At 43.6% G+C, this 12,992-nt stretch overlaps 1 protein-coding gene across 1 annotated transcript in view; it reads left to right on the top strand.

Moving 5' to 3' along the window:
• CNN3 (calponin 3) overlaps nt 1–12,992 on the top strand; it is a 28,718-nt gene that overhangs the window by 9,392 nt on the left and 6,334 nt on the right. The gene's annotated exons all lie outside the window — the stretch shown is intronic.

Raw genomic sequence — 12,992 nt, 5'->3', positions numbered from 1 at the left:
ATCTGCAGGACTTGGAATTTCATTCACAAATCTGTTGATTTGAATGAGGCTTCTGGCAGGTAGGGGACCGCAATGAGATGCCAAGCAATACCACTGCGTCTCACTCCTGTGTGAGGAGTACTGTGGGCTGCCCCTGGAGTCCTTCTCCAAGACCCCTCCCCCCCGGCAGCCTGCATATTCCCCCATGAAATCTCAGGGTCTCTAGTCCTGTGCTCATTCTGTCTGTATTGCTTTCAGGGCTGTGGACTTCTTTGTAGAGCTATAGGCCTTGCTTTCTGGGCATGGTGTTATTATTTGACTTTTTCTTACTAAGAGATCAGTTTCCGTTACACAAGATACATGTTTCTCTTGGTGTCAGATAGGGCTCATATGTCTCCACAGCAGACTCATAAACATATTTGCCTTATAGTGTTTAAATCTGGGTTGTTACTGAAGGCCTTCTGTTTTAAATGGTCGTAGGAAGGCTCCAGAACTGTGTGAAGTGAAGTCCCTGAGTAGGGAAGGCGGCCAGTTCTTAATTTTCCCCCATGAGGTAGGGAGGGAACTCCTCCAGGTCTTCCTTCCACCCCCAGGGACCAGGAAGCCTCAGGGTGTGAGTGTGGTTGCTGGGCGGGTAAATCCGCAGGTAGAGGGCCGGGACTGGGGTTGCCAGTGCTGAGAAAGGACGCGGCCCTTTGGGCTTGGAAGGACTCTTCTGGGTAAGACATTACTTAAGCTTTTATGGCTGTTTTCCTCTTTTCCCCCACCCATTTTCCAGGGGATCCTCGCTGAGGAGTGACTAGACAGGGCTGACTAGGATTTCCTTGTCATTTCTTCTTCCCCCTTCCCACCGTTCTGACATTCATCTTTCTTAGTGATCTCAGCCTGCTTCCTACTACACAAGGCTCCACGAATGGGCAGAGAGAGTGTGTGCTGTACTCTGCAGTTTTTCCTACCTCCTTTTGTTTCATGTGGGAGGAAATAGGAGAGAACATAATCAATACCATATGTAGTAAGTCTTTCATAATTCAAACATGTGATTCTACTTTGCATGCAAAAATAGAATAGCAGTCATAGTTCTAATTGAGTAGAGAAATTATACCTATGTTAAACATCATGCTGTGAGCTTGTCAGAACTCTTGGCCTTGAGGAGTGGTGAGCTGGATCTCTAGGGCTGCTCTTCAGAGTCCACCTGTGGCCAGTCCCTCCCTCTGACTGGGCCTGTTCTCCGCTCTGAGGACCGGAGTGCACTTGTCTCTGCCTTTTCCTGGCCTTTCTTTAGAGACCTGGATGTCATATTAAAAAATCCCTCACCCCCACCACACCTTGGCCACACATGCACACGTGCATGTGCTTTTCCAGCCAAGATTTTCATTTCTAATGTTCCCTCTGGGCTTGATTTTTAAATTTTCCTCATTCTTTTCCTTTAAATGACGGCTCTGCTGTTGACACCTTACCTGTAGTCTGTCATACAGGACCTTCTAGAACATGCATGTGCTGGGAGGCTACTTTTCATAGGGGCCAGTGGAAAAGTTAAAAAGTGTTTTAGTCTGAGGCATCTCTGCCAAATATCTTATGAACTTTTGAACCTTGCTGGAAGTGTCCTTTGGGACTACAGATTCCCATGGGCTGGTTTGAGTCTGTGCTCCCCTCCAGCTCCACAGCGTGCTCATGGGACATGAGTCTCAGAGGGATGGTGACTTCTGGGGGCCTCTCACCTCTCCCTGAGTTGAAAGGACTTCATGTGAAGCTACAGAGTCTAAGCCAGCACCTTATTCTCTGTTCTTAGTTCTTCCAGCAGGCAGCCCAGTTGCCTGTGCTGGTGACGCTGGTGACTCTGTGTATCGTATGCAGAGTTTCTGGCTCTCGGTTTGATTAATAAGGTGGAAGGGGAGGAAGTCGAGGGGGTGATAAAGCTTTAGACTTTGGAGTCAGATATGGGTCTGAATTCCTTTTGAGCCCATGAGCTTTGGACAAGTCATCTCTGCATGAAGGCAGTGCATCTGGCTTGGGGTGCAGTGCCTATGAGAACCTCTTCTCTTTTTTAGTCCTTATTTTGTGAATGAAATAGTTGTGAATGATGCAAACAGTACCAAAATATAAAAGGAATGAAAGTATCATGTACCCTTTATCTCCACCCAACTACTTGTACAACTTTGAGTATTATTTGGCCGTTTTAGAAACTGAATTATAGTTTGTTCTGTGGATTTCCATTATTTATTCATTACTTTTTTACTGGTGGATATCTCCTTCAAAGGTACTTATGTAGAAAAGTGCATATCTTTTGACTGAACATTTAAATGTGTTACAGGTAGTACCACATTGCTTTTTAAAAAAAAAACAGTTTATATTTCCCATCAAGGGTATGAAAGAGAAGGTGGATCCCTTTTTGATGTTAAAAAAATAAACTATATCAAAGTGACCTTGTTAAAATTTAGGTCACTTGCTTTAGTTCTTTATTATCAAGCCCTGAGTCACAGACATCTGTGACTCCTACTCCATCTGGTGCCCCCACCAGGCTCAGGTGAGAGCTGGCACCAGGAGGAGGCTCAGGAAAGAGGTGAGGGCATCTCTTTTACAAATCATTTGATAATATAACAGCATCCAAATGATTTCTTATCAAAATGGCTATCAAATAATGTTAAGTGATTAGTTTTTGTGATCTATTGAATTTGAAGGAGGAAAATTTTCTGGTACCTGGATAGGAGTGACCAGCAAAGCATAGATAGAAAGACAAGAATTAACATTTTATTGAGTTCTTAGGATTCAAATGAATTAAGACACTGATTCTTCCCAATAACCCTCTCATGTGCTCTTGTTGATCTCTGATTTGCAAATGAGGAAACTGAAGCGTGGAGATAGGATTCTAATCCAAGCATTCATTTTCCAGAGCCCATGCTCCTAACCATTTTAATCTCAAGCCAGAACTGAGAATTGGCATCTTTCAGGGGGGAGAGGAGAAGGCAGACCAGAGAGGGAATCTCCAGGGGGTGTCCTTTAACAAGAAGTCAGAGGAAGATTGGAGGGGCCTCCAGGGGGGGATTGGATGCAGGCCACTGGATTGGCCACTGAGAGGTTACTGGTGACCTTTGAGAGATCTTCAGTAGGGCAAATTTCCAGGGGGCTAGGAAGAAGTACTAAGTGTGGAAATGGAGGGGTTTGTCATGGAATAAAAGAGAAACATGGCAGTGTTTGAGACTGGCAGCAGGTTCGGTTAAAGATGGGCTTGTTTCGGACAAGATAGTGGTAGTCTGTGCCCATCGATGGGCCAAATGAAGGGAGGCATGGATGGGGGCATGGTAGCAGAGGGAAGAGGGCATGCTGTGAAAAGCTGGGAAGGAACATCGAAGGGGAGCAGGAAAACAGAACCGAGGTGGATGAGACATCTCCCTCTTGAGCCGTGCCACTGTTGTGCTCCTCTTCTCATGTGAAATAGGAGGTTACATTGCTCCTGACTGTTTTTTGGGGGCCACTGATGTCGGTGGTATAGGCAGTAAGAATGGGAGGAGGTGATCCAGGCTGACGCCTGCTGGTGGGATACCCTGTTGATTCAGCTGCTCCTCTCTGCTGAGTCCCTCTGGGGCCCCTTTGCAGCCTGCGTCCTGCTCTCTCTCATTCCTTGGCCCTTGATCTGGAAGGGATAGAAAATGGGGCTTACTTGGTTCTTCATGCCTGCGTGGCTGTAACAAGCCTTCGTAACCCAGTCTCCAAGACCTTTGTGTCAAGGGGCAGTGCTCTGATGGAGGACACGGTGCTTCTAGGGGAACTTCTTTTCTCCCTCCTTTTCTGTGCTCTCAGATTGCATTTCAGTCAGGTAAAATGCCGAGTTAGCTTTATGGAGATGTGGAGGGTGCTGCATGCTGGCTTCAGGACTGGAAAAGGGAACCATGTTCAGACTGACTTTTTTTTGTTTAGGAACTCTATCAGTCTTAGAATTGACTATGTCCTTCTTTGCATCAGTATATAAGAAACTTGGATGCTAGTTTCCATCTGTCCTGCCTTTGGTGGCATTTGTGTAGGACTTGGTGGCACGTAGGTGTTTGAACCTCCCTTTGTGTACCTTTCTTCATATTCCCTATTAAAGCAAACTGAAGCAAAAATCTTTTTACCTAGGGTCTCAAAAACTTGAGTACCCTATGTCTTTGCTATGCCATGAGGCAAATTACAAACTTTTTTAAGAGGAGGAAATGTGAAATTCCATCCCAATTTTTAGTGGAAATTTCATATCCTCTAATTCTCAAAAAGGAGAAAAAGGCCATGGTGTCTTGCACAGTCAACTTACCTGTAAGACTCCTGTGAAATCTTGCTAGCCAGTGTCTACCCTGTGTTTAAAATGAGGTGTTTCAACTCTGTTCTTTCCTGGTTGTGTAGAGCCATCCCTCAGATGGACAGACTCTACTGTAGTCAGCAGAAAAGGCATTCACGATCTGAGACCTAGAGATGTGGGTCTCCAGGAGGAGCTGTGGGCACCCTGAAGGCTGACTGAGACTGAAATGCTGGGGTCCTGTTTCTCCTCACCTCCTTTCTACCCTTGGGCCGTCAGTTGCCCAGAGTCAGGGAGCAGTGTGCCTTGACTCAGTTTTGGGGAAGGCAGCTGGGAGCACTTGGGTGAATGTGGCTCATGGTCTGGGAGTGGAGAGGGCTTCCCCGGTGGGTAGAGATGAGCTTTGTGTAAATGCAGTTTACACTTGGTACTGGGGAAGTGGAGCTTGTGCCTTCTCCGGTCGTAATGGACTCCATGTCTGTCTTAGGAAGTAAATTTGCTAAATAGCTGATGAGGCGTGAGGACACATTCCACGGCTACAGAAAAGTTACTGCTATGATGTCCCTTATAATTATGGAAAAAGAGAACTTTTCAGTGCTATCTATGTGCCCGATACAGAACTTATTTAGGCACCTAGAGGTCTGCTGAGACGAGTACTTGAAAATCTGAAAAGCAGCAAACAATCCAGATACCTGCAAAGAGTTGACAAGTGAGGCGGACCCATCAGCATTCTAGAGGGAAGACAGAGAGAACGGAGACTCACAGAGCTTCTCTGTGTCCATCCGTTTTACCCATGGAGCTTCAGGTGAGATCCCCTTTCAGCAAGGTCTGTAAGGCAACATAAAATCCAAGACCTGGCAGGACGTGGCCCTCCTCCTGAACTAGAGCACGTCTTCCAGCAGGATTTCACGGGTCTTGTCCTGCCTGTGGCCTCACAGGCTGTCTTTCCATTCCCGCACACCTGTGGTCTGGCTCCCTGGAATTTCTGCGTTATTTATCCTGGGCTCTGTGTGGCTTTCAGAATAAATTGACTGTCTCTTCTATATGACTTCTGTCTATATGTTTAGATGGCCCTGGCCTGTTTCTCCTGCCCCCAGAGTCCCTCTGAGTCACCTATAGCCACCCCTGGCTAGCCAGTCTCTCCTGAGTCACCTATAGCCACCCCTGGCTAGCCAGTCTCTCATAATAGGCTGTATGATGGGTATGATTTTTCTAATCTTTCCCTGTCCCGTTTGCCCCTTCTAGAAACTGATGTCAGTTTGTGTCTCCTTTTAGAGTGCAGCACCCAGAATTGGTCACAGGAAGGCCATAGATGTGGTTTAGCCTACCAGGGTCCTGTGGGATTATTAACTGACTCCTTTGTTTGACTACAAAGTGCACATTCACTCTGTTTGGATCAGGGTGATCACCTGGTAAGATAGACCAGTGCCGTGTCGGCACAGCGTTCTGCCCCTTCCTTGGGCAAGTGGGCTTTCCCTCTCTATGAAGTAGCAATGGTGATAGTTGCCTAAGGTTTTATAGTTTATATATGCCTCTCACACCACCTGTTTCAATTAGTCCTTTTCTTGGCTAACTCATGGGGCTGTTGTGATCATACAAAAAATACATGCAATAGTATTTTATAAAGAATTGTGTCCCTGTGCACATCAGGATAGCATCAGCTTTCTCAGGCAGAGTTGGTTTACTGAGGAATCATTACTAGTTACTTCTAGAACTTTGAGGCGGGATTTTACATGTATCTTGAATAATTTGTTTATTAAGCTAGGATCTTTCTGAATATGAATTTTATTTCTTTTTAACTATTCCTAATTTAATTTTCTGTAAGTGTAATAATTATGCCCAATACTTTCCAAATTACTAATCACCAGAACAGAAGAGAGCAGATCTAACTCTGAGCCCTGAGGTCACAGCACTGGGGCTCTTCCCGTCGGGACATGGGTCAGCACAGGGGGCGTGGTGGTGGTTTCTGGCCAGGCTTTGCCTCTAGGGTTACCAGACTGGACTTAAGGAGTGCAACAGACATAAGGGCTTTTATCAGAAAGTAAAACAAATATGTCCCTAGTGATCCATCTAAGATTACGAGATTGGGTAGATCAAGGAGATGTGACGCCCCTAAAATCCAGCAGCATTCAAATGCAGATCCCTTTCCATAACAACGTAGATCTTTAAATCTGTGACATTTCCCTGGTCTGGTGATAATACCAGTGGATGAAAAATCATTTATTGAATACACAGTTTGCTCCAGGCATGGGCTCTAGGGGTACAGAGATGTATGTAGTCTGCCTTGCCCTCAAGGCGAGGACATAGGTGCTTAGCCAGGCCTCGCACACCTGTGTTGGCTCCTGGTGATGACCGCCTTTCTCTGCCCCCCCACCCAAGCACATCTGCCCTCCAGGTGTCTGCTCTAATGACTGCCAGGCTCCTGAGCCTGTAGTAGACAGGCCTTCGCCTTTGGGGAGGTATGGGAAAGGAGTGGGCCCATCTCTTGGTTCTTGTTATTTGCCACGGTTTCTACACAGTGAACTGTTGAATGAATACATGTGTAAATTTGTTATTCTGACTCTAGATTTTTCTGGGAACCCAGCCTCTATGCTTACTCCCTCCTTGTTTAGATTTGAACTTTGAAAATCCACTTTTAACTGTGTATGTTCCAAACTGTAATCTGAAGGTCGTTGCCTAGGTAGAGATAGAGAAGACAGAATTGACAGTCGATTTGTTGTTTTCCTGTCATTTGTTAGTTAAACTGTTTTCTGTAGGTACTGGACCAACTCAAGTTATTTTAAAAGCTTTAATTTCTTGTCAGTTTCATAGTATTCTTACGTTAAAGCTATAATGTCTTTGTATGTATTTGGCTGTACATATGTGAAAAGAAAAAACTGTGTGGGTGCCATATGCTGATACCTTGACATGAAGATCTGGCTGTACCTCTGGGAGAAGCGCCTGATTTTAAAATGCTCTTAGGTGTCACTCCGGCTCACTTGAGGCAAATGTGATGTTCCATAGCTTGGGAATATGTAGTTCTTCTCCATCAAATCTATAGCAAGTTCACATCACAGAATGAGCCTCAGATTCTGTAGTGACCTTCATAAAGGCATGCAGTCTACCTTGACATAATTGTCCCAAATGTAAAGTGATTTTCTGTAGAATTTCCACCCCTACCCATCATAAGTTTCAAATCAGCCTTTAAAAAAGTTACTTTATCCTTTTCATCATCAATAACTGAGAAAGAATGAGAGTTTGGAATGCAAAGACATTCTACAAAGAGCAGAGACAGAGGCAGGAATGAACATAGAGATGAGTGGAGATGGGAATGGACAGTGTCAGAGATGAGCTTACCTGCTAGTGGAACTTTCTTTTTGAAAGTAGACAATATTGTAGACAATAATGTGAACAGGCCGCGGAGGGGCTCAATTACTAGAAAGCTCTGTACCTCTGCACTCGAGCTGATATAAATGGAGACTGTTAATTCTGATATGTGTCAGGCATTGAGATGCAACCCCCACCTCCTTTACCTATGGAACAGGCTTTATCCTCACAATGGCCCTGGAAGGAAGGAGACTGACTACCTGCAAGAAATGGGGTCATCAGGGTTAAGTTACTTACTAGTTCACACTGGAATTGGGAACACAGGCTTTGGAAGTTCTTTAGTTTGACTTCAAGGCATGTGATCTTTAGTCTCTGCTGTAACCCCAGTGTGAATACTTCAAAAATATGCAAAAATATTTACATGTTTGTAGGACCCATGGTACAGGGGAGGTGTTAAGGCAAGTAAGAAAAAAAGAATATTAAAGTCTGTTCATTGCTTTGCATGAGGCATCAAGAATGGCAAATGATAAAGCAAAAGAAGGGAAGCGGCACCAGGATATTTCTGGTGGAAATCTGTTTGCTTCTTATTTCAGACTGGTTGCCCTCATAGTTTTCCCTTTATTTTAAATACCCTACTTTGTTCTTTGTTCTATTTTTCTGCAAATATCTTCACGTACCTTATTTAGTGGGTGTTTATCTCTTTCCAGTGGAAGGTAAGCTTTTAGGGCAGAGACTTTGCCTTTGAGCCATGGCTGGTTTAGTAGCTCTGTGCAGGAAGGACAGAAGGAAGGGGTAGTGGAGGAAGAAGTTGAAGGAAGAAATAAATCCGTGACACCCAAGGAGTACTTAAGAGAGAGGGAAGCTGACATTGAATATAATTTTACCTAGAGAGTGTGGGGTAATGTTGGATTATCCTGGTGGCTTTAAACAGGGAGCCTAGAGAGCATTCAGGCATGGCTGAAATTTGGGAGACATTGTGGTAACCACCAGAGACAATTGTCTGCTTCTAGGTTTAACACGCTCTGTGATAAGAATATATTGTGGGAAGGAATATATGGGAAAGACATGTCTTCATTCTTCAGTAGATTCTAGAATGTTCCTGGGTGGAAGTGGGGCCATCGGACAGTGTTAATGGGTACATACATATTATTCTGCCTCTTGCCAGGTGCACCTCCATCTTTTCACTAAATTGCACTTTGACTGAACGCTCCCTGCTCATGCTGAGAAGCACCATAAAACAGTGCAGAAGCCCTGCTTTCTGGTCAGTTGTTGAGATTTTTTTTGAAGCTCAGTTACCCTCATTACTCTGTATCCTCTGTTGGAGATTCTAAGGAAAACGTCTCAAACCTCAGGGCCAGAGAGGGAACTGGGCTGTTTCTTTGCAAGGCGGAGGCTTTTATCTGATCCAGCTGCTTCCTCTACTCTTAGGAAGTATAGGCCCTGGGGGCTCATGTTTTTTTGAAGATCTTACTCTAGTGCTGTTTTAGTTTTATACATACATACATAGTTTTATACTTACATAGTGCTGTTTTAGTTTTAAAACTTGGTTCCTGTAATACACGTGCAAGTGCCTGGAAGACAGTTGACAGGCAGGAGCTCACCTCTGGGAAGGGAGTAGGATTGGGGAGAGACGTGTGAAGAGAAAGACCTGTGCCTTTTACTTTGGCGCCGTGTTTTACTTTGTTTCGTCATCTTTCCCAAAGAGTCTTTTAGGTGTTTATCCTAATTGCCTCCTGACCCCCCGCAAATTGAATACAAGTGAATAGAGCTTGTTGGGGAGGGCCACAAGTCATTGTGATGCCTAAGGTTGTTCTCACTGCCCCCCACAAGAGCCAGGTTTCACCCCTTTGGGGGACAGCATCACTCCCGTTGAGAATGTGTGCTTGACACACTTCTATTCTGCTCACTTACGTATTTAACTAATGTTATTTTAGAAATCCAAAAGCAAGGTCACACAGCCAGAAAGGGTTGAGTTCCCTTTGAACCAGAGGGTGACTCTGGACTGGTGCTCTGAGCTGGTTTGAGGAGAGCACTCGGGGAAGGGAGGAAGGCCGAAGACCCCCACCCCACCCCACCCCCCAGGGGCTGAGTCTGGCCCAGGTGCAGCCGGAAGTGGAGCGATTGCCCAGTGGTGGGGCAGGAGCAGGATGGCAGAGCACTCAGTGCCAGGAGGATGGTCCACTGGCCAAGGGCCCCGGACACCTTTTTCCTTAATATTCACTCTCTTTGCCTTTTGATTGTATCTGGCAAGGGGGTGTTCGTCAGTGTTAGTGAGAAAGCCTCCAGCAGGTGCTCTTCTCAGGGACTATACCCAAGTCCTTCACTGTGTGCTTTGACCTGAGAAGGACTGGGAGGCAGACAGAGCTCTAGAGAATTCCTGGCTGTTCCGGAAAGGAGGTATGAGCCTATGAAGAAACGGGCTGCTGCGAACTTCAAAGAACCAGGCAGAAACTGTGCAATCACTTGGGAAGGTCAAATAAAAATCTTGGAGAAGAGTAAAGAAAATGATGTTTATAAATAACTTGGAGAATGATTTTTAAACAAATTCGAGTGAAATTTCCATGACGTATTAGACAGTAAGATTAACTTTTTAAGCTTAAGGAAGAAAATGTTAGTATTTTGTGCATGATGTTTCGAAATTAAAGCTTTTTTTTTTTGAGTTGGAAAAAGTGAACAGATTTTATCGGCCAAAAGTTACTTTTTACTTCTAATTGCTCTCAGTCCTTTGATTTTTTTTAAGACGTGTATAGCAAAGTGTTCAGAAATTACCTCTGTAAAGAAAATAATATTTGCTTGGGTTGTATTTTGATATATGCTTAAAGGAAACACTAAAGCTTTCTGCATCCTATGGAATAGTGCTGCAAGCTAGAAGGTAAGAGATAATTTGAAATGACACTTTCTTCCTAGGTGATTTCATAAGAATTTTTTTTCACTTAAAAAAACAAAAACAAGTTGAATTCTTAAATTCTATTAAGCTGGCTTGACTGCAGAAAGCTCACTTATTTAAAAAATATTAGCAGTATTTGTGTAGATAAATCCTTGATGTGGTTCCTCACAGGAAAGCCCTAAGCAAAACCAGCAATTACATAATGTGGATGCATACCTAGTTTTCATTTTTAGTTTAACACTTGGGGTCTTAAGCTTTGCATGTATGTGCTTAGGAAATTTTTCTGTGTATGTGCTATTGCATTAAGTCTAGAGACAGAGTCAGCTGTGCAGAGCTCCACCTTAAAACCATCTGACTCCAGTCCCTCATTTTTCTCTCATTATCCCGTGATGAGAACAGTCAACAGAGAAGGTAATTTTCTCTCTGGCATTACTACTGGGATATTTCAAGTTAGATCTGTAATCACACTGTGGTTTGGGGCATGGCACTGAATCTGTCAGAAACATTCTGAACAAAGGAAGCATAAATAATGCTCTTATATTATTTTGGTTGAATAATAATTGGTCGTACTTAAGACTTACTACCAACAAGCAACCCACAAAAAACCCCCAGCCCCCCCAACACAACATCTGTCTCTGCATTTAAAAAAAAAATGAAGAGAAAGAGTTTCTTTACAATTTTTGCTGCTTTACCAAATTGTTCAGACACCTTAGAATGGGAAGAGACCTAGTGCGGGCCCTGAATGCGGTCTCCTGTTGTGTAGACAGGAAGTGGGTCAGAAGTTAGGTGAATTAACCAATGGCCCGTAGCCACTGGATGGAGCCTGGCCCATGGCCAAGGCAGAGCCCCCTACCCTAGCATATCATGTTTGTCTTTAGATTTATCGAAACACATCTCCTAGTTGAGAGTGTTTAGTTTTTGAAAAAAATTCACCTCACTCTTAGAGGTTGTTTTGCATAGCTAATGCTGAAAGAGTACCATTTTTCAGTTTCTTCTTTGCCTGTTCTGTTCAGTCCAAATCTCCCCTACCACCAGTTTATATATGGAGAATTTCTTTTTCTGGCCACCTAGAACAAGACTCCAGTGTGAAAATACAATCAACTCTTGGAATTTTTTTTTGCCAATTTATTATTTATCTCATTTTCTAAAGATGCTCTATATAAATACATATGTTTAATATGTTGGGGGAGGAGTAGTATCCAAGAATATTTATCTGAAGTACAATAGGAGTAATGGCTCATTTGTGCTTACCAGAGGCTGGTGTGCCCCTGTGGTAAAAGCACCCCACGTCACAACCTCCTCCTTCCCCGTTCCCACAGCCAGATGCCCACGTAACCCAGACTGGCAGGAATCAAGAGTAGATAGGTGGTTTGTAGGGCATGGGGATACCGCGGGCAGGAAATTGCCACATATTAGGTACTAGCTTTATGTTGTGCCTGAACTATCTTTTATAAGTTAACCCTCAGGCCAGAATTTGGCCCAGGGAACAGTGCACAGTGTTGGTTATCTCGATATGAAAATATAAACTCACTGAATTTCCACGTGTAATTCTGATTAAGTAAATCTACAGCTTAAATAAATTACCCATTCTGTAAGAGGTATAGAGCCATTTCTTTAAAGTGGGAGGAAAATGCAGTTGATCAAGGACTACCGTCCCTACATGACACAGTAATTAGTGAAATCCTTGGCCCTCTGTGGGGAAGCAGAAGCCGCGCCCCTTGGTGGTGGCAGAGGGAGAGAAGGTTCCTCGGGGACTGGTGAAGACTAGAACTTGAAGGACTGCTTCATTATGCCATTTCATTTCTTTCAGTAACTAAACCTAATCATGTTTTATGGAAGCAAACATTTCTACCATTTACTCCTATCAGTGCTGTAACAGTTACAAGCACATGGTGACCTCCATCCCCCTGGGCATCGCCTGCATGTTGTTGGTGTTTTCACAGGTGCTAATGAGAAAAACGTGCATATACGCCTTCCTTCTTCTCAGCTGTTCTCCGTAGTAACTCTGATTGACCAGCCTCGTTAAGGATCTTAGGACAAGGAATAGCTTAAGAACTTGAGCATGTGATTTTTAACAATATTTTGTGTAAGTTATATAATTTTTTAAATGAAGTTTATGGTTTTATTATGGAAGGGATCTTTTAAAACCTGTGTTTAATAGGAAATTTTAATATGTAAATTGCATAGCATCTATGTTGGTAAGTTACATGTATTGTAGAATTCTGTAAGTAAAGAATTAATCATTGTCTTTTAGTTTCATTAAATATTTGGTTATCAGATACAATATTAGGTGTAAGTGTCCCAAAGTGACTTCTGTGAGGAGTCTAATGGGATATAGACTACATAAACAGTTTTGTAAATAACAATAATTGGTACTGAGGAGTGTGTTTATGTGTGTAGTGAGTATTAGGCTGAACAGATGGCATGAAAACAGCAGAATTTCCCAGGCAACAAAACTATTGGACTGACATGTCTTGGCCAATTGAGATGCTGTATAAAATAGTTGCATGTGTCAGAATCTTACCACCCTCTTTTTTTGGAAAGTAGTCATTAGTG

Source organism: Manis javanica, chromosome 4 (genome assembly GCF_040802235.1).
Source record: "Manis javanica isolate MJ-LG chromosome 4, MJ_LKY, whole genome shotgun sequence".
NCBI lineage: Eukaryota > Metazoa > Chordata > Mammalia > Pholidota > Manidae > Manis > Manis javanica.
This window is presented reverse-complemented; position numbering and strand designations above follow the sequence as displayed.